Raw genomic sequence first — 23,336 nt, forward strand, 5'->3', positions numbered from 1 at the left:
ACCTTATAGGGTAGTAATTTAAAAACATATAAAAATGATATGCCAACTTCGAGAATAGAATTAAAGTTTATAAACCCCTCTCCCTATGCTTAATTTTTTATAAATATTGAAATAAAGTAAAAGATATTTCATTAGTTTATAAATTAATGAAATACAATACTTTTTAAATACAAATAAAATGCGGAGCAAGATAAGCTGTTACACTAGGTAAGCACTAAACCATGTTTCCCAAATTCTAAAACCCCATGAAAACCCACTAAACCATGTTTTCAGAATTTTAAAATCTCATTAAACCATAGATTTTGAAAAAATATGTTAAATTACAGATCTATGTTTTCTGTTGAGTATCCTATAAATGATCAATCTTTTTCAGAGTTCCTCACCGACAAATGCTGTCGCTATCTGTAACAGACAAGATTGCTCCTTTCAATATGTATCAACCAAACCCTTCTCGGCCAATGTACAGAAGTTCCTTAGAATCGCAGAAAAGGCGTGGTTCCCAAAATTTCCGCCATAAATTATCTCTAATGAATCCTTTCGCATGAGCAAATTGGCAGAGGAAAGAAATCATTTGACTAAATGATACGAAGTTGCTGGGAAGCGAGTAAAACAATAATTTGTGTTTGTCTGCAGCATGGGGCGAAAAGTCCGGCCATGTCTCGAGTTGGAAAGTCCAGATGACGATCGAGGCTGGAGACAATGAAATTTGCGTATAATTTCAAAGAAAATTCGTGGAGACCAAATCCTTACTTTCAGCCAACAGTACGCGGTTTCAGGTAATGTTGAATTTACAGTTCTTTTCGCTATGTTTATTAGGGTTTATTTTCATCTTTCTTGAAATTGTGTACATATTCTTTAAATTTTACGCGTTGCAATTTGGGGATTGCGATTTTACAGCTCTTTTCTTTATGTTTTATAAAGTTTTCTTTCAATCTTTCTTGAAATTGTGTAGATATTCTTTAAATTTTACGCGTTGCAATTTGGGGATTGCGATTTTACAGCTCTTTTCGCTATGTTTTATAAAGTTTTCTTTCAATCTTTCTTGAAATTGTGTACATATTCTTTAAATTTTACGCGTTGCAATTTGGGGATTGCGATTTTACAGCTCTTTTTGCTATGTTTTATAAAGTTTTCTTTCAATCTTTCTTGAAATTGTGTACATATTCTTTAAATTTTACGCGTTGCAATTTGGGGATTGCGATTTTACAGCTCTTTTCGCTATGTTTTATAAAGTTTTCTTTCAATCTTTCTTGAAATTGTGTACATACTCTTTAAATTCTACGCGTTGCAATTTGGGGAAAAATAGTCTGGCATTTTACGGCTCGCAACTTGATACTGTATTACTATAAATGCATTATTTTGCAATTTGGCCAAAAAATGCGGAGTTCGGTTTCTTGTTTTCTGTAACTTGCATTTCGAGACGCAGCATTTGATATAGAAAAATCACTCAGAAATTTGTTGGGCACGTTCGTTAGCGTTTGTTTATTGTTTCTTTCTTCATTTGAAAGTATTTTGCATTTGGCAGCTTTGGGCTTGGTCAAAGGAGCGTTAGTATTCCTTTTCTTTACATTCCACGGCCCGAATTGTCATTTACAGAAAGAATCGGAATTCCTTTCGGTGAGTTTGTGAACATTATTTAACTTTTTCCTTTTCCATTTTATGGCGTGCAACTTGATCAGAAAAACCTGGAACGTTATCTTCCATATTACTGTATTCTTTCTTATTCTAGGGCTTGGAATCTGGTAAATTGGGCTCCTTTCCTGGGTGCGAAAGTGTGCAAAAAAATATTTTGCCATTTCTAAAGAAACATTTGTATGATATGGCAATAGTGAGGCCTCGGAAGTGGGGCTTTGTATTCTTGTAATAGTATTACAAGATGCCTTGTTTTATAAGATTGTAGAATAAATTTAAAATTCGTGTGATACATAGATTGTTTCGTTAAGATTGTGGAATAAATTTAAATTTGTGTGATACGTAGATTGTTTCGTTTCTATAGGGTTTAATTAGTCTTGAGATTGACGATGTTTCTATAGGGTTTAGTTCCTCTTGAGATTGAGGATGGGAGTTAACAGGTATGGATTCATTTTGAGTATGGATTTAGCAGTTGTGTAGAGGGATAGTACGTGTATAAAGTGATCAATTTTTTTTAGCTGAGTGTAAAATTTGGGAAAAATAATTGTATTTTTTCTCGATAAATCTCAATGAATTTTTTTTATAGATAAATAATTTGTAATACATATACTTCAAAAAAAACTATTTCAAAATGTTTTAAAACCATGATTTTTTTTCAATTACTTTGTATGATATATGCATAATTTTTTTAAAGAATATATATATATAGTTGACATTAAAATATTTTACATAACATGTATATTGATACATTTTATCTATCAACTAAAATAGGTTTTTTTACAATATCATGGGCCAATACCCATAAGAGAGAGACATAGAGAGGGAGAAGAGGGAAGACAATCATAATACCATCAGTTAATACTATGGTGTATTGATACCATGGGCGGCCATTTAGGCTTTTGATTATTATATTACAGATCATGGCTTTTAATTATCCCATTACAATACAATGGGCCAGTACTATGGCTATTCAAAACCACATGCCCAAAAACCATAACTTATTTCAAAATCAAAATATTGTACAAATATTTTATTTTAATTTAATTTTATAACAAAATTTTAATTAAATCTAAAAGCAAAAATGTTATAATTCCTTTTGACTACTAAAAATATTCCCATGGAGATTAAATAGTGGTTTTAATAAATTAAAAATGAGAAATACATATGTGAAATTTATATAATATAAATAATATTATAAAGAACTAGGATATATGCATCTTAACCAAGGATCCAAGCGAAGATAGAAAGAAAAGTGATTAACAGCGAGAGAGTGGGGGGTAGAGACATGGAGGTGGGAGAGATAGGGAGAGAGATGAAGGAAGAGAGAGAGGAGGAGAGAGGGAGGGAAGAACAAAGACATTGAGAGATAGAGGTGGAGAGAGAGAGGGAGTGGGAAGGGAGAGATTAAGATGGAATGAGAGAGAGAGGAGATGAGGGAAGAAAGAGAAAAGGAGAGGATAGAGATAGGGAAAGAAGGGGAAGAGAGAGATAGGGAGATATAGATATGGAGGGGGGAGAGAGGGAGGGAGATAATAGGAGAGTTGGAGAGTGGAGAGAAAGATAGAGTGTGATGGGGGGGAGAGACAGAGGGAGGTGGGAGAGGAAGGTAGAGAGAGGAGAGAGAGATGGAGTTGGAAGGGGAAGATAGACATAGAGAGAGAAAGGTGGAGAGGGAGAGGGAGTGACAAAGGAGAGATGGTGAGGGAGAGAGGAGAACAAGAGGGAAGAGAGAGAGAGGGAGACAAGGGGAAGAGAGAGATAGATAGATAGATATGGAGAGAGAGTGTCTATGTTTTTGGGGTGAGAAAGAGAGACAATGCGAGATAGAGATATAGATGGAGGGGGGGAGAGAGGCAAAGAGAAAGAGGGAGGGAGGAAGAGATATATATATGGAGAGAGAGAGAGAGAGATAAATACGAAGATAGTGTGTTTGTTTAGGGGTTGAGAGAGAGAAGGGGAAGAGATAGATAGATATGGAGAGAGAGAGTGTATCTTTTCGGGTTGATATAGAGAGGTAAAGACGGAGAGATAGAGGGATATATATATATATATATATATATATAGAGAGAGAGAGAGAGAGAGAGAGAGAGAGAGAGAGGTGTATTTAGCGGGGCTGAGGTAGAGAGACAAATAAGGAGAGTTGGAGGGATGTATAGATATAGATGGCAGGGGGAGAGAGGGAAGAAGAGAAAGATAGAAAAAGGGAGGGAGAGGCAGAGAGAGAGACGGGGGAGACAAAGGAGAGAGGGAGGGAGATAGACACAGAATGGAAGGTGGAGAGAGAGGGAAGAAGACAGAGACACACAAAGACAATTATAGAAATAGAAGTTAGATTGAGAAAGTCATGAATATTTTGGTTTTTTACTTAAATAGATGTATTGATTTCAATGTAGTTTTTGATGAGTCTAATTCTATTTGATCTTTTACACTAGATATATTGATTTCAATGTAGATGTTGATTTCTAATCCTATTTAATACCTTACACTAGATGCATTGATTTCAGTGTAGATGTTGATTTCTACTCCTACTTGATTGCTTGCACTGGATGCATTGGTTTCAATGTAGATATTGATTTCTAATTCTATTTAATTGCTTGCACTAGATGCATTGATTTCAGTGTAGATGTTGATTTCTAATCTTATTTGATTGTTTGCTATAGATGCATTGATTTCAGTGTAGATGTTGATTTCTAATTAGATGCATCTAGATGTATGATGTACATTAATTTCAAAGTAATTAGATTAATAGTGTGCATTGATTTCAGTGTAAGTACATCTCTGTCCCCTCCATCTATATCTCTATCTCCCATTGTCTCTCCCTCTTTATCTCACCCCCAAACATACACACACTCTCTCCATATCTATCTATCTATCTATTGTTACATTGTCACTATGTTACTTTGCCCTCAAAATTTATATTTAATCATTTTTCATCATTCAAGTTACTAACAATCTCTCTCATCTCAACAAACTGAGGTAACTAAACAAATTTAAAATTAAATTTACCAAATTATTCTTAGACATATTTAGCATATTTAAAATGATCAAAATAATTAGATGTTCAACAAATTTTGTATGACTGCACATGACTAAAACCAACCTAGATCCATCTTAACCCCAGATCTATCAAACATTGAGAGGGATCAAATCTCTCGAGGTGCAAACCTTTTTTTTGAGTGCAAAACTTGAGGAAAAGTTTATACCTCGAGAGATTTGATCCCTCTCGGTGCTTGATAGATCTTGGATTAAGATGGATCTAGGCTGGTTTTATATTAAGAATTGAATGAATTACATCTCTCCTTCTTATTATTCTTATTGGAAGTACTTAATATTTTTTATTATTTTAACTTTAAATTACTTTTTTTCTTTGGACATTGAATATTTTATTATATATATATATATATATATATATATATATATATATAGTTAACATACATCTTCAAATAGTTATTTGCAAACTTTCTATTTCAACTTCAGGTGGGTGAGGAGTTGTTGACTTTTTAGTGTTGAGATAGGGGAGATGATTATCTCAACACTTACTAGTTCAGCCATGACTGCTTCCAAATTACAATCAACTTTAAACAACATGAATTCTTAGTTAAAGATTGAGAATATGTCATCATTTTCTAAGGACCAGATCAAATCTCTAGAAGATTTGATCATAAAGCTAGGACATGACCTTATGGATATCAAAGCAGTAGAAGAGCTCATAAAGAGCAAGGAGGTAAACATTCAAGAATTGAGGAAGCAACTGAAGCTACCCTCCATAGAACATCCTCAAGCTAAGGAGGTTGCTAATATAGAAATGGAGAAAAAAATTATTTACTATAGTAGTTGAGCAGAATGCACAAATACAAAAGATGGAGTAGGGCATGGAAGTACTATTGAAAGAGAAATAATAGTGGGAAGCAACTGGAGCATCTAAATCAGGAACAAGTACAATATCATAAACTTAAGCAAGGACCACAACTTTAGAGTCTACAATAGAGATTTCCAGATCTCTGGATGAATTGTCATCAGTTCAGGTTGAGAAAGAGAAACTGTCAGCAACATTAGCCCAGATGGAGGAGAATAAAATTAAAACTGAAAATGACTATTTATCAGAAATGCAGAAAAATTACAATCTCATCCAACAATTACATAAATATGAGGACCAATCCTTCATCATTTAGATATTGGCAGAGGCTAAGAACAACAATTGGCAAAATATAAATGCCAACATAACATAGATGTGGCCTTCAATCCATATTAGTTTTGAGCAGGAAGAACTTGTGCAAAGAGTCAAAATTGCAATACAAAACATAAAGGAAGATTTACAACATAGACCAGAAGAAGCACAAAATATCATCAAGCTGTTAAATTCTAAGACCGGGGAGGAACTAGAAGACTTGAACATTCTAGACATGACAACTACAATCATGGAGGTTAAGAGGGTCTTAACAAAAAAGAATTTAATGATACAACTGTAGAATAAATGTAAATACCTTGAGTTGTAGGTCAGGAGGTTCAACTGCAAGTGCGTTAGTTGACAAACAAGTCTTCGTTGTGCTCCCTATCAATTGCGCTAAGATACAACAACTAAACTTATAAATCTTTTGATAGGTGTGGTCCGAGATGACGAGGAGTGTCACATGGTGCTACCTAGGAATCCGCGTGATTTCATATAGTTTACGTCACACAAATCCACATAAGCCTTCCTCCAAAACATCTTGCTGGCATTCCTCTGATGTGATCTTGCCACGTGGCATCGTCGAGTGGTGCCACATTCCATTAAAAATCCAGTCACTTGGCCTTCAAAAAAGGTTGCTTTTCCTACCATGTGTCACAATTTCAACATGCCACATCAACGTATCGACCACATCATCCTCCTATGACATCCACATTGCATATTTTATTTTTATTTTTATGTATCTACAATTCAACACATTTATCTTTGGTGTTTGCATCCAAATTTGTAAGTTTCATGATTACTTTCCTTGAACTTTAATCATTAGCAATTTTTATCATTTTAAAGCATCAATATTTGATCATACCATTTCTAAACCATTAATAGCTTAGAAATTAAAAAAGAAAATGGTTGCCCCTACTCAACATAAAAATTTAATATTATCTATAACTAGCTTTTTCTATATATCATATTATCAAATTATATAAATATAAATAGTTGCCCCTACTTAACATAAAAATTTAATATTATCTATAGCTAGCTAGCTTTTTCTATATATCATATTATCAAATTATATAAATATTCTCATAAGGCACAATCGTACAATATAATATATATTTACATTATAAAATTATTAATATAAATTAATCTCTTATTAATATTGATAAGAACTTTATTAATTTAATTATATTAAAGATATTAATAAAAAACTACTATAACTTATCCGGCTAATCATATATATATATATATCTAAAATTTATATTATTATTTATAAATTATAATTACTTTGTCCCTATCACCTAATTAGGGTTTGAATAACATTTTATATTTATTATTCTTTATGTTCTTCACACTTCGTCAAGTCTTGACAATGAATTCGACTGGAGGTTTCGAAACGTCGACCATGATAATAAAATTTGTGGATCTTCCTCTATCAATAATTAGTTTCTCTTGAAAATTATGCTATCAACCTCTTTTGTTTCCTTTGTACGTGTGAATTTTATAGTGGGATGCCATCTTGGCATATATGTTCTATAGAACACTCTTATTGATCTTTGACATACAACATCTTCGTCAAATCACTCTCAATTTCAACATTATTTTTTGGTATGTACTTGGGGAACATCATGAGAATTTAGCTCCTACACTTTATCATGTGTTCTTAAGCTTAACGGTGGAAATACTTTAGCTTCTATCAATTTGTGTAAAGAAAAAATTGGTTTCTTGGAGCTTACTATTTTTGATGACTCTAATTTGGGTATTGTGTGCATCTTGTCATAAGTAATATATTTAAGCATCCATTTTAGCATTACACATTTGTTTTCACTAAGCACATTGGATATATGTCTATTTCATTTGGAAACTTATTTAAGATAAGGTTATTGATGACATTTTGTTGAACCAAAGATTAAAACATCTTTCTTCATCCTTGTACTTTATTAGGTGATGTTATCACTAGTAAGGGATAGATCTAAATCCCCCTTTACTTATTTCTCACTTTGTAAATCCTTCTTCCTATCTTAAGTTGTTTTCAAGGGGGGTGTTAGGATATTATTAGTAATAATAATCTAATCTTTAAATTCACATACTAGCCACACACCAAATTGATGTATGAGATTCCCTTGTTTGTGGGACAAGTGACCCATCCGCATAATAATTTGACTACTTAGTGTATGGAAGCTTATATACATTGTCCTCACCAAATTTGAACTTGTGACCTCTAAGGAAGAAATGCATGTTCTTAATCATTAATCTCACACAAGCCTAACGTTAAGAGTATATTATAATATCAACTTATATTATTAGGAGTATATATAAGCTCAACTTATTATAATGTGATATAGTCATGTCTGTTGGATAGTTAATTACTACTGTACATAATCATTGTTTAGATGACTTGTTGACCCAAGTTGCCAAGATAAGATTAACATTTTTATTATCTTATCTTGACTCATCATGATCCCAAAGTTTGCATGCAAATTGATCAATTTTCTTAGTGTGCATGGGTGTATGGTATCCTTGATAATAATGATTTGATCTCAATCTAATTGGTCTGTAGAAAAGATAACTATCATGAGGATGTATTAGATGTAATCATTTGAATAATGATTTAATTTTTATGTTTCTTTTCAAATATTTCTGTCAAAAAAATTTACAATTTCTTGTCTTGATTTATTGATTCCATATAAATTGTATTTCCTTATTCCTTAACCTTATCATATTTTTTTGTTTATTTTTTAATTTGTTGATTCTTAACGTCTGTAGCAATCAAACATAACTATTACTTAAAAGAGTGTTATTATCATATTTTTTGTTTATTAATTCTTAACATCTATAGCAATAAAACATAACTATTACTTGAAAAAGTGTTATTTTACCGTAATTAAATTTAAATAAAAAAGTATTATTTTACCCTAATTAAATTTAAAAAATAAAAAACTAAAATAAATCTCTACTCAAAAAAATAATTGTTCTATTTCTTTGTAACCAACCTCTCAAGTTCATATAACATTTCTCAAATACTCTAATAATATCTTTCTGTATGGTCTTTTTCTTAATTTTAAAAATTTAAGAGCAATTCTCCTTATTATAAATTTAACGCATTCCATGACCATCTCTTACATGTCTATGTATTTTAGTATCTTTCATTCCATGCACATATATAATGCACGGTTAATTATCACCTTTAACAAATAACATTTTTACCTTATTATTGGGAATTTTGATTATGGATTATTGGGAATTTTGATTATGGAGGGTTGTTATTATGGGTTTAAGCTTAGTGCATGATGATTTAATTTATTAATTTAAAAAAAAAATATTTTTTTACAAATAAGTTGTTTTGAGTGTTATTTATATAACTTAAGCCTATGGGGCTTTGGATTTACAGTGAATGGCTGCATTGTTAAAGCACTCCTTGCGATAGGTCACTGGTTCAAATCCCCCGTGAGTGCTTACTTACCCAAAAAAAAATAAAAAATGGTTGAAAGTTAGAATTTTATTTTATTAGGGATTTTGATCATAAAATATTGACGTTGTCTAATTATTATACGTTTTGGAGTTTTATTAGAATTTGGCAAAATAATTTCTGGATTGATCAATTTTTTTTGTTTTTTATAATACATTTTTTATTATATAAATAGATTTAACACCATGAAACATCTTTAAAATACTTAAATTATGCAGAGTTAAAATATCAAACTTGTGATTTCAGCAAATTCTTATTAAATTCTAAACACATTTAACTAGAAAATATGTATAAAAAAAAACTTCCAAAACCATAAAACAATTAAATTACAACAAAACATTATTCTTAATAAATTTTAATATATTTAAAAATAAATTCCAAAAAAATTAATAAAACTTATATAACATTATTCTGCGAAACAACATTTATTTTATCCAAAATAAAACAATTAAAATACTTCAAAGTTATCTTCCCCTAAATAAAATAATGAATCAAATCTGACTTGTTGGATCATGACTTTTATGTTGAAATTTCAATATACTTTTAAATGCAATAAAATGCTCATTAAAGTTAAAACCACATTAAAGTTAAAACCACAAATAAGCAAACACTAAGAACTATATAACTCCTTTCTATTGATATCAACTACACTAAACCCTACTCGGTCCCCAAAAGAAATAATCTCTAAATGAATCCTTTCATGCCAGCAAATAGGGAGACGAAAGAAATAATTTGACGAAATGAGACAAAGTTGATGGAAATAAGTAGAAAATTGTATTTTGGAAGGTAGAAATGGATTAAGAATTTTAGAAAATTTGGGGGACTGATAATTTAAAATTATAATTTTTTTTTTAATTTTTAATTGGATTTTGAATAAAATTTTATATATATTAAATTTACCCAAGAAAAATTATTATTTTTTAATTGAATTATAAATTACACAATTTATAATCTGTAATTTTATAATATATTGTTGTGCTAGCTCTTAATGACTTAATTGACATTGTGGATGGTATTGACTAAGTCTTAGGGTTAAGGTTTTTCTTGTAGAAGATTTTATGCCATTTTTTTTATAGCATAGTTTAATTTTTTTTGACATTTTTAACATATTTGAAATATATTTTTCTATTGATTTTATTTGAAATTTAATAAAGATTTTTTGGAATTGTATATTTGAGTTATACAATCTACACAATATGAGTGTTTCAGAAGTTTTTTTAAGGCATTGAATCTATTTATCCATTCAAAAAACATTTTAAAGAACACAAAAACACAATCTTACTAAAAATTTTATCACCAAATTCCAATAAAAAAAACCAAAACATCAAATAATTAAATTATTTTTCTTTATATTAAAATAAAAACATAAATAAAATAACATATAAGTAAATTAACCTATTATAAGGAACACTTTTTTGCCACTTAAAATTTACCCAATGTTTTTCCAAACCCAATTTATAACCAAACATTATCATTATCCCAAAAGTACTATATATATATAATTAAAATTTTATTAATGAATAAAATGAAAAAGACTATAAAATATAAAGTAATATTTACTAATTAAAATAGTGGTAGTTTATTTTTAATTTAAGAAATATGTGTTGGTGATTCTTATTAGTAAGAAGACATTGCAAGAAGTACATTTTAAACATACAATATAACATCTTAAATGACAAAACCATGAAGATTCAAAACTCTAACCCTAAGAGATGATGTGACAAAAGGAATGTACATCTTAAAGAGGTTAGTTGATATGTCAATTTTCTAGGATCACAAATTTTGCATACAAGCTTCATTGAGCGTGGTTCTTAGATCGCTACAAATCTTAATCCATGCTCTATTTATTTTTTCATGGTTTGCCTCAACTACCAAAAACGCAAGGGAAAATCCCAAAAGATGCCTCAAAATTTCAAGATCTCAAAAACTATATTAGCACTACCAAGATCTGGAAGTATTTTCAGTCAATGGAATAGGTGGGTGACCACTAGTATCCTTTTAGATAAGTCATTCCTCCTAAGGAAGCAATCATATTTATTGTGTCAAGTTCCTCTATAAAATGAGGAAACTTCTATTTATTGATGATGATGATGATGGTGGTGGTGGTGGTGGTGGTGGTGGTTAACGTCCACCGAGACCAAATTGGTCTATTGGACCTATAATTTTCTTAGTTCTTAATTGTCTGGCTTCTCGTCTTTCTTGGCGAGATTGGTGCTGTAGCTTTATTTTTTTTCTCTATGGTCTTCCAACTTCCTTTATCTTACATCTCCTTCATCTCTGTTGGTTCTTGGGACATTGGTGTCTTAGCTTCGTGATCTGTTGTGTTCATCCTTTTGAAGATAGTCGAAGAATAAGTTTGGTTTGGGAGATCTGCTTTGCTGTTAAATGAAGATTTATTTTATGTGGTATTCGAATCCTCATAACTGTTAATGCTTGAGGGGTTGTCGAGTTCACTTTTTTGCTGTTGGGTGGGGCTTTCTCCCTGCTTGTCATGAGAGTTGTTTCTTTCTTGCCCGATTTCTTGCGATTCAGAGTTTTCTGGAGAGTATTCTTCCTTGATGACAGTGTAATGTTCTTTTTGTGCTCCTTCCTACCATGTAGATCTGTGGTGATTCTTTCTAGCAGAATTTTTATGGGAGGCTTTTGGGCAATTTTTGGCTAGATGGCCTATCTCAAAGCAGGATTGACATCTGAAGAGGACATTTTCATAATCGATTTTCTGGTTCTACACATAGTCTTTACTTCTTAGGTTTATTTTAGCTGGGAGTCCGGCGCTGAAGTCCATTTCCACACAGATGCGTGCATAGGTGGTTCTAGCATATTCCTCTGTTTCTGGGCACCTGCAATAAAATTTCCCAATTGCATTTCTAATGCCTTTTAGTGAGGAGAAATTCCAGAGATGCAAGGGTAGGTTTGGAAATCTCACCCAAACTGGTGCTGAGGTTATGACTATTGATGAGGGATCAAATGATGGGTTCCATGGCTTCATGAATAGGCCTGAGTTTTCCCAAAACCAAGGGCCGGAATCTAGAATACATTGTCTGCTTTCAGGGTTTTCAAAATCTACTATAAAGAAACCCCTAGCACAAGGGTACATATTAATTTCATCAGAAATGGCAGGTTTCCATACCTCCGAGATCCAACTGTGGAGAGCTGTTAGCCGCGGCCAAAAACCATTGAACCAATAGATTAGGGCACTTTCAGAAAACTTCAAAGCCTCATCAAGTGAGGCTTGGACCACCTGGACAGTGGGAGCTGGGGCTTCATTGACGATATTAAAACTCTTGTTTAGTCACTTTCCCTGGTGAAGGAGTTGCCTTTTTTTGACAACATGATAGAGTTGAATATTCTATTTAAAAATGCTTTTCATATTGGTGTCAATAAGTCAAGTGTAGCCTATTCAATAAAGTTATGATTTATTTTTGTAAAGGCCAAGTGTTCGACCACCTTTTAGATGCCTAATAGATTTGGAAATCATGGTTGAAGTAGCTCCATATAAAATATAGGGTACAAGACAAGGAAAGAGACATACTTAAATTAAAATCATTCTCACCCACAATAATGGTGATATTGTAAGGCCCATATCAAATTCGTTAAAGCTTTGAATGGGGTCCTATGAGGAATTAATTTTGCAAATAAAACCATAGCTTATCTCCCACATAGAACTTATGTCAAACTCAAAGTTGATCATGGTGCTACTTGTACTTAACATCAACTTTCTAAAAATCATTACACACTTATTGTTGGAAGTGTTGGATCCTTTCAACAAATTTGGCATCTTTATTAGCCTCAGTTTGAGCATGGGGGGATTCTTCATGTGTAGGTGCAATGGGAAAAGCTATATTAACTAGGGTCAATGGTTGGAACCCTAATCATAGATGAAAAGGGTTGCGGCTAATGGAGTTATGAAGGTCTGTAGTGAATTTGTGTTGAACATAAGAAAGACTCTCATCCCATCTTTTGTCATATACAATAATTTTATTCTTGAGGGTTGAGATACAATAGGATTGAAGGCCAAGAGAAGAGGAGAGTAAATGTGTAAATATACTATGAAATTGATGGAAGGAACATTAACAAAAACACGTAAATAAACTACACCAAAAAAATAGAAGAGAGAGTTGAAGAAGAGGGATTCTATTAATATCAAACTATTACACGCAATAAGGAAAACTTTAGTACCTCTCCTTCCCTATAATGTAATGCTTCTATTGACAACAGACTTGTAAAAATGGAGTACATATCCATATCATAGGTTTGTACTTGCAAATCACATCAAAGAGTTTCTCACTATGATAGGCCATTAAATGTCCATGCTAAATGAGGACTACATCAACACCTTAGTTTAAAGCATTTGTATCAAACTTAAATTTCTATTTCATGTTTAGTGGAGCAAATACTAGTGCAAAACAAAGGTGGTGTTTTAGATCCTTGAATACTTTTTTGTTGTGACTGCACCTAGACAAACATGGGTTTGGCTCCACCCTTGGTCACTTGTCTTAGAGGCCAAACAATATGAGATAACTCTTAGTTGAAACTATGATAAAAATTAGAGATTCCCAAGAAACTATGGAGCTCTATTAGAAACAATAGGGGTTAAATCATGAATGACTTAAATTTTAGTTGGATCCACATGCATAATGTGTTCGACCATGATGTATCATAGTGTAGAATTTATAATGTATATTTGCAACTGTTCATGAAGTTTTAATCAAAATCACAAGGCACAAACCTACTCTACTTCTCTACAGACATTCATTCATAATTTAGAACAAAAATCTGAGACATGCAAGAAGAAAAAACACACATGCAACAAGTATTTTTATCTGGGGAAAGCAATATTCAAAAAAATTCGATATCTGCTTACATTAGTCAAATGAATAGAGATGTATTACAATTTCTTTGCTCAACTGAGCACACCTTGTAAGTGCACAACCTCTCTCTCTGCTCACTGAAGGCATCTGACCCAGACTTAGTCAAATTTTGCCTCGGCTTGAGCTCCTATTTCCTTGCGTTGTTCCTTGAGGAATTAGTCCCTATTATTTAGGAAATTCCTCTAATTTAATTGCACAATTCCTTAGGCTGATAATATGATTGCATGCAACACATGTACACTCAAGATTAGTCTACAACTGGCAGATGTTACACTACCTTAGAATCTCCACCTCAACTGGGTAACTTGAATTCTCTACATGAACTAGATATTTTGGGTTGATTGATTAGTTAATTGGATGATCAATGAGTTTGACTAATGTCCCATCGCTAACTAACCTTCCACTAGTTCCTCCAAAATTTGGAACTAGTTTAACTGACAAAAAAAACCTAAGATAATTGACCTTGATTGCTACAAATTAGCAATCGCACATGCAGAACTGAACTCTAACTCCTCCAAATCGAATTTACTGAGTAAATTGGGTGAAACAAGTTAACATCATCTAAGTTGTTTGCTGATATGGAAATTCGAATTTTCTGAATTTAATTAAGGCAAAATCAAATTGAGAATTCTTGCTACATTTTTCAACACCCCCTCTCAGCAAGAAAGGGATTATCAACCACCTCTATCATGCACTTGTGGAACTCGAACTTCCCTCTTGACAAGGCCTTTGTTAAAATGTCAGCATCTTGTTCCTTTATTGGAATGTACCGCAACAACATTATCTGCCTCTCCACACAGTCTCGTAAATGGTGATACCGAATATCTATATGCTTGGATCGATCGTAAAAAACAAGATTCTCAGAGAGCTTGTTGTAATTCAGATTATCACAATAGATCACTATTGGATCCATCATTTGACCAAACGATCCAACAATTATCTTTCTCATCCATATTTCCTCACATGTTGCTTGACTAGTAACCATGTATTCTACTTATGCTGAGCTGAGTGCCATATATCTTTGCTTCCTATTGTACCAAGAAATTATTGCAGACCCAACACTAAAAATTCCACCACTCAATTTTCATTTGTGAAGTCACATAGCTTCACCCCCTTTGTCCGTCTATACCATAGCTTGGCTCATCTGGTTGAATGCATTGCACATATTTGGTTGTGTGTTCACAAGATACATTAGTGAACCCACCAATTGTCGATAAATAGTAGCATCCACTTCCTCACCTGAAGTGGCATCCTTTTTCCTCCAATTGGTCTCTAGAAGTGTCTCCATGGGTTTGTAACTGTCCATGCAGAACCTATGAAGTATCTTGCTGGCATACTTTCCATGAGAGACAAACAATTTCCCATTGCCTTTCCATGCTTCCAATCCAAGGAATTAGTGCATGAGGCCCATGTCCTTCATTTCAAACTCTCTTGCAGGGTCCTCCTTAAAAGATCTAATCAAATGATCATCACAAGTTAAAATAAAGTCATCAACATATAAGACAATAATCAACAATTTACCTTCTACCAAAATATGATAGAGGTTTTCATTTGTTTCACTTTTGGTGAATCCCAAACGGGTGAGATAGCTATCGATCTTGGTGTACCAAGCACATGGTAGTTTCTTGAGACCATACATTGATCGCTTGAGTCTGCACACACGTGACTCCCAATCAAAAGTCTTGAAGCCTTCTATTTGCTCGATATACACCTCCTCCTCGATAACTCCGTTGAGGAATGTTGTTTTTACATCCATCTGGTGGATCTTCCACCACATCTGTGCAGCCAGAGAAGGAATTTATCTAATGGATGAGTACCTTGCTACAAGAGAAAATGTCTCCTCATAGTCAATCCCCTCAACTTGAGAGTACTCCTTGGCCACAAATTTGGCCTTGTACTTTTCTATGCTTCTGTTTGATGCATGCTTTACCCTGAAGATCCATCTTGAACCCATGAATGATTTATCTGCTGGTCTTGGGACCACTTCCCAAACACTTTTCTTTACAATGGATTCACATTCCTCCACCATTGTATCAACCCACACAACTTTCTCTATTTCTTCCTCAAAAGAGGATGGCTTAGTCTCTACAAGCTTAGTCATTAGAGCCATGTAGCCAGTGTATCGGTCTGGTGACCTTCTCTACATGCGTTGATTTCTGAGGAGCACCCACATTCTCACTCGCATCTTGCACAAGTCTCTCAGCTTCCCTGGTCCTTTTTCTGCCTTATCTAGATGGTTCTACTTGAGTGGTTGTTTCCACTCTCTGGTCCTCAACTTGTGGCTTCTCCACAACTTCTTGAGGTTCCTCATTTGGAGCTAAAATCTCATCTTCTGGTGGGATCTGAATCTCCCTCTCAAGAGAGTACCTCATGAATTTATCTTCGTCAAATTTTACATCCCTTCACACAATAGTCATTCCGAGGGATGGAAACTACACACAGTAGTTGTGGGGAGTTTATGTGTAACCCAAAAATACCCCCGATTCTGTTGTCAGCTCTAGCTTCTTCCTTGATTCTTTGGAGACATGACAGTAAATAGAGGCTCCAAAAATGTTGTGCGACACATCCGACTTTCTCCTCGAGAAAGAATCCTTCGGTGTAATCATGCCCAAAATCTGATGAGGACTCCATTTCTACAAATAGATTGCTATGTTGCATGCCTCGGCCCACAAATGAAGAGGTAGGCCTTGGTCATGCAACAACACCCTTACTACTCCCATAATGCTACAATTATTTTTCTTAGCCACCCCATTCCGTTGTGGCTTGTTGGGTGTTGTTAACTCTCATCGAATGACTTCTTTTGCACAAAAAAAATTAAATTCATTCAACACGTACTCACCTCCATTATCTCTCCTGAGAGCCTTCACCTTCTTGCCCATTTCTTTCTCAACCAGTTCCTTGAATTCTACAAACTTGGAGAATGTCTCATCCTTCTTCTACATGAAGAAGATCCAACACTTCTCTGAGAAGTCATTAATAAAAATGAAAAAATATTTGTGCTTGGAAGTGGAGGCTTTCAAGAAAGGTCCACAGAAATAAAAGTGGATCCTTTCAAGGATTGCATGTGCTTTGTTGTCCCGATCATGGAATGTAGATTTTGTGTACTTCCTCAAAATACATTCTTTGGATACATCTTTTTGCTCAAGTGCTCCTTTGGGGAGTCATGTGGTTATCTGTTGCATGATCTTCAAAGTGCAATGATGCAAATGGCCAAGTCTTCTATGCCAAAGTTCACTGACATCACAACTTTGCATCTTCTCCGCGTTTGTGCTCTTGAAATGCAACACAATCCTCCACATATAGCATGTACATGTTCTTCACACGAACCCGGATCTGCTTCACCTCTCCCATGGGTATGTGTCTCAGGAATGAATTTTCTTTGTTGAAGATCACATCATAACCACGGTCTTCCAAAACTACGACAGAGATGAGATTTTTCTTTAGGCCCGAAATGAACATGACATCCTTGAGCCTTAGGGGGGGATCCCGACTCCCTCTAAAAGGTGATTGTACCAATCTCGGTTGCACTATACCTTCCTTCATCCCCCATCTCGATGTGCATATGAAAATATTTCTCCTCCAGGTCACTAAAAAAGTGTCTATTCTCCGTCATGTGGAATAATGCACCTAAATTCAAGTACCACTTGCTCCCCTGCATTATGTTGGCCATGCATGCAATGAGGGTAAAATCAAGCTTGAACTCTGAAGCCAAACCTTCACCTACTGCTCCTCTTGAGATCTTCTTGATTTCCTTATTGAGTGGAAACTTCCTAGCATAGTGCCTGAGTTCATGACAATGGAAGCATTTAATTTTTACAAATATTTCTTCTTGCCCCCTTGATTGGATTTTGGTTTGGATTGGGATTTCTTCCCTTTCCCCTTCTTTTCCTGTCCATCCAATGCAATTTTTTCTTCATCCTCACCCTTGGATGAAGTCCCATATTTGGTATTCCGCCTTATTTCCTCATGTACCAAATCATACCATAAACTCTCCTAATTTGGTAGTTTCTCCCTCCCATTCACCGAATCTTGATAGCTAAACCATCTCTTGGGAAGGGCCAGAAGGGCTAGGCTTACCAAATCATCTTCAGGGATAGTAACACCGACCCTACCCAGTTCATCATGACATTGTGTGAACCTGCTCAAATACTACGGTATAGTGTCATTCTTCTACATCTTGATACTTTGAATTTTATCCTTGAGCGCCAAATTCCTGTGGTCACTACTATTCTCGAACAATTCTATCAGTGCTTTCCACATCGCGAATGGAGTTTATTTTCCATGGAGAATCAAGACAATACAATCCCATACTCCCTCGAAGATTATTCTCCTCACCTTGACTACATCTTTCTTCCACTGTGAATGGTCCTAAACATTAGCTGTTGGTGGTATTGGAATATCTGTCTTGACATATTCAAGCAAGCCATTGTCATCCAATACTTCCTCTATGCGGTCCTTCCATGCAACAAAATTTGGGGTACCGTCCAAGGCATACTCTAGCCATAGTCCATTTAAGGCCATCTTCTTAGCTCTGAAGAAATCCCGCTACACTGATCTTCAAATTCAAACCTCTGAGAAACAAATTTTAATTTCCTTCTCTAATGTGAATTCTGCTATGATACCATGTAGAAATTATGATGTATATTTTCAACTTCTCATGAAGTTTTAATAAAAATCACAAGACACAAACCTACTCTAATTATATGTGGACATTAATTCACAATTTAGAAAAAAAATCTCAGACATGCAAGAAGAAATAACACACATGCAACAAGTATTTTTATCTGGGGAAAGCAATTTGGTAGAAAACCCAATGCATGCTTGCATTATTATCAAATGAATAGAGATGTATTACAATTGCTTTGCTCAACTGAGCACACCCTGCAAGTGCACAACCTATGTCTCAGCTCACTGAAGGCCTTTGACCTAGACTTAGTTAAATTTTGTCTCAACTTGATCTCCTATTTCCTTGCTTTTTTCCTTGAGGAATTAGCCCCTATTATTTAGGAAAATCCTCTAATTGAATTGCGCGATTCCTTAGGCTAATAATATGACTGCATGCAACACTTGTACACTCAAGACTAGTGTACAACTGATGTTACACTGCCTTGGAATCTCCATCTCAACCAGGTAACTCAAATTCTCTGCATGCACTATATATTTTGGGATGATTGATAAATTAACTAGATGATCACTGAGTTTGACTGAAGTCCCACTAATTAACTAACCTTCCACTAGTTCCTCCAAAAGTTGAAACTAGTCTAATTGAAAAAAAAAAAAAAAAAAAAAAAAAAAACTTGAGATAATTGACCTTGATTGCTACAAATTAGAAATCACACATGCAAAAATGAACTCTAACTCCTCCAACTCGAATTTACTGAGTAAACTAGGTGACACAAGTTAACATCATCCAATTTGTCTGTTGATGTGGAAGTTTTAATTTTCTCAATTTAATCAAGGCAAAATCAAATTGAGAATTTGTTGCTGCATTTTTCAACATCTAGATATTGAAATATGTTCATGTTGAATGAATATTTATCCAAAACTGCATATAATCAGTATGCTATCATAAGGTGATTAAGGACATGTTGAATGTTCTACACATATTTTGTCCATGTTTTTTTGAAGATGAGGATATCATCCAAGTATAGAACCACGAAATAATTTGTAAACCACTACAAGATATCGTCCATTATCTTCATGAGCATTTCCAATGTATTAATCAAGTCAAAAGGCATGGCCAACTACTTGAAAAGGAATTATTTAGACTTGAAGGTGATATTCCATACATTAGTTAGTTTAGTTTAATTCCAATGGTGTTTTGAATTTGAATCATTCTGATTGAAAAACTTAGCACCACTCAACTAATCAAGAAGATAATCTCCAATAAATTGGATATCAATTCTTAACAATGATTTTGTTCAAAGCTATGTAATTAATACAAAGTGTCCATGTCCCATCCTTCTTCTAAATCAACAAAATTGTGCTCCTACAAGATGAGGAGATCATTTGAATGTGGCCATTTGGGCCCATTATATTTTGAATAAGATGTTGGTTTTCTCCATTCTTTAAAACAAAAAATTTGTATATTGGGCATTAGGTAAATAAGCACCAATTATTAATGAATTGAATGCTTGACTTGGCAACGTAAAGGCACCCTTGTAGGAGAAGTGAATATATCTATGCATCCTTCCACTAACTTGTCAAATTGCTTATGTTTGTGTAGAGAGACCCTGTCCAAAGATTCTGGTGATCATATCAATATATCGCTCACCGTTAGCTTGAACCATGAAGAGAAAAAATATTCAATCTAAGAGATTAACTTCTTGGACTGCTTTGTTGAGATCAAAGAGATTGTGGTAGTTGGAACTACCTCTAGTAACCTATAGAGTTGATATTCCAAAGTAACAATGAAACAACATGGCCTAGACTCCTAAAACTCATGACACTTCCACATAATATGTGTCTCTAGTTGATATGTCATTTTGATTTTTTCAAAAGTTTTATGCATTCATGATATATTACACAATGTGCATTGAAAACCTAGTTTGCTTACATAAATTTACTCTTCTCGTGTGTGTAGAATTCTTTACATTTTTCTCTTCTGTGATATTGCATCCCATGATTATTAATGGATATAGCTTGTTTGAAGGAGTTATTCCTTGCAACTTAAGTTGTGTCTCAATGTTACATGTTATAGGAATGGCTTTTAGGTCAACTTGACATCTTTGGCCAAGTGATGGGTGCCCTAGACACTAATAAACTATTTGTCCCGACTCAAGTGGTTACATGGTCACAAATACTACTAATTCATTTGTTAATGATTGGACCCTTCAAGAGGCATTTCTCCTGATCAACCTAGCTTTGTATAGTCTGTATTTCACTTGCATATAAAACAATCCTTATTTTTTGACTTTCATTTGAAGTATTGAGAGATTTTGAATGATTAAGTGTTGAAAATTTAAATATTTTAAATATCTCTTTCCTTTTTGTGAAAATCTACTATAATTATGTTTGAATGATTTAATATATAGAATTATATATCTATGAAATTTGAACCTTATACTCCATGTCTTATTGATTAATGGACTACTATAATTTATCTTCTTCATTTCCCTCTTGTTATTTATTGATTGGAGGTCACCTTTCAAATGCTTCTTTTTATGACATGGTTTGTTGATTATGAATATAAATTATATAATTTATAAAATTATATGTTAATTGAGTCTAGCTTGGGTGGTTGGGAGGGTTGACAATTATCTTCCCATTGGGGTTCTATTCTATCTAGTAACATGTTGAAAAGCATCAAGCTTTTGTAGAATCTAGTTTATCTTGTGTTCCATCCTTGCAATGAAGGGGAGTGCCCAAGTATTTATAAGCGTATATATTCCAAAATTATTAGTCAATTTTTTTTACCCTATTTAGCCAAGAGTTGGAGTTTTATCCTCCACACCTATGTTTAGTTCTCATAAATGATAGGTCTAAGATATTAATGAGTATATTGTTTTAACATCCTTCAGCTCTATGTTGAAAAAGCCTTAAGCTTTTATGGAAACCAATTTACCATGAGTGCCATCCTTAGAATGAGGGGAGGTGTCTAGTGGGTTTCCTTAGGATGTATATTTCATGAAACACCCCAATTGGTCTAGCTTGGGAAATTGAGAGGAGTAGTGTTATCCTCTCCACCCAAGATCAATTCCTGCAAGTGAAATGTTGAGAACTTAATGAGTATATTATTATATTGGTCTTGAGACATGAAAAATCAAGTTTATCTAGGGTACCATACTCAAAATGAACAAAGCGCGTAGTGAGTTTCCCTAAGTTATGTATTTCATGGGGAAAAATGATGTAATGAGGGTAGCTTTGTCTACGTAGGTAATATTAAAGTTGGAAGAATTTAAGATATGGAAAACCTTACTTGTAAACAATTAAAGGAGATATAACACTTTTTCATTCCTATTTTGTGATCATATGATCTAGAAACGACCATGGATATTCCACTAGACAGTTGATCACAACATATTTATGAAAATAAGTTGAAATCTATACTATGAAGGGTTAATTCATTTCAAATTATAGATTTTTTATTATTGTTTTGAAGTTCATACATGTAATAGATATGATGCAAAAAATAGGGAATAGGTAAAAGCAATGACTAACAAACAACAATGAACACTAATATATGCTTTGGGAAATCATTACATGAGAAAACCCAACCGAAGGGTGAGGTTTTTGTACTCCCTTTTATTTGGAAAGGAAACAATGCAAGTACAATGGAGAAGGTACTCTCTATGGAGTTAATTGAGACCTATGGCTGATGGGATACTATAGAACACAAACTCACTTTGTTATTCTCTCTCTCTATCCACATTCAACTACTCTGCTTTACTGTAGAACATAATGCAAGCAAATAGAATGAAACCCCTTTTCTTCCTACTGGCCCAACTATAACATAACTCGATAAAAAATTAGGGGTTAGATTTGACCCATTCAACCCTAAATATGAGTTACAAATCAATCATTCTGGAGTCTCTTTCATAATCCCCATGTGGAATATTCGAATTATGAACCTCAAAAGCCACACCACAGAAATCTGCAAACCATTAATCCCCATGTGGTTATCCCCTTTTCCATGAGTAATACGGACAATGTGGCATCCTCTTGAATTATAGTGGTAAATCATGATAAGTAAACTTCTAGGAGGCATAAATTCTACATCTAAACTACAAATTAGATTCTTGCACCCTTGGAAAGGTATTGGTGTGTATATTATGAAATATAGGTCCAAAATAAGTTTGCGACCAGAAAAGTGGTCATTTAAGGCCTCAAAATGGCTCCTAAACTTTCTCATCCCCATTTTTCCAAATTGGGACCACTAGTAAAAACGACCTTGTAAGTTGATTCTTCCAATTTATTCACCATAAAAGCATCAATGTGGATGTAAAATAATATAATTATCCAATATATATCATACCTCCCCATTTTGGAAGGATTTTGGTCCCCAAAATAATTTACTAAATTAGGTAAGGAAACTTTTCCTCTACCTTCTCCCTAGAGTACCATTTAACCTTTCCTAGAAGTTCTTGTTGGAGGCAAGTCTTGGAGTAATTTCGATTGTGCGTGCGTAGGAAAAGGATGTAGATACCACATGTTGGAACATATCTTTGATATGTTGAGCATGTAACAACAACATGTAGTG

At 33.8% G+C, this 23,336-nt stretch overlaps 1 long non-coding RNA gene across 2 annotated transcripts in view; it reads left to right on the forward strand.

Annotated features, from left to right (window-relative positions):
- Window positions 1-393: 393 nt before the first annotated feature.
- The window catches only part of LOC149261391 (uncharacterized), a 28,215-nt gene continuing 5,272 nt past the window's right edge, over window positions 394-23,336 (forward strand). The window contains exons 1-3 of one of the 2 annotated variants that reach the window (XR_016258439.1): window positions 396-776; window positions 1,526-1,617; window positions 1,730-1,924. This is a non-coding gene — a long non-coding RNA (uncharacterized LOC149261391). Of the gene's footprint in view, window positions 777-1,525; window positions 1,618-1,729; window positions 1,925-23,336 lie in introns of those variants that run through there. The other variant, XR_016258438.1, reaches the window with a different exon arrangement.

This window comes from Pinus tabuliformis, chromosome 6, assembly GCF_031772625.1.
Source record: "Pinus tabuliformis cultivar Carrire ecotype Pingquan chromosome 6, CPIR1, whole genome shotgun sequence".
NCBI classification, from domain to species: domain Eukaryota; kingdom Viridiplantae; phylum Streptophyta; class Pinopsida; order Pinales; family Pinaceae; genus Pinus; species Pinus tabuliformis.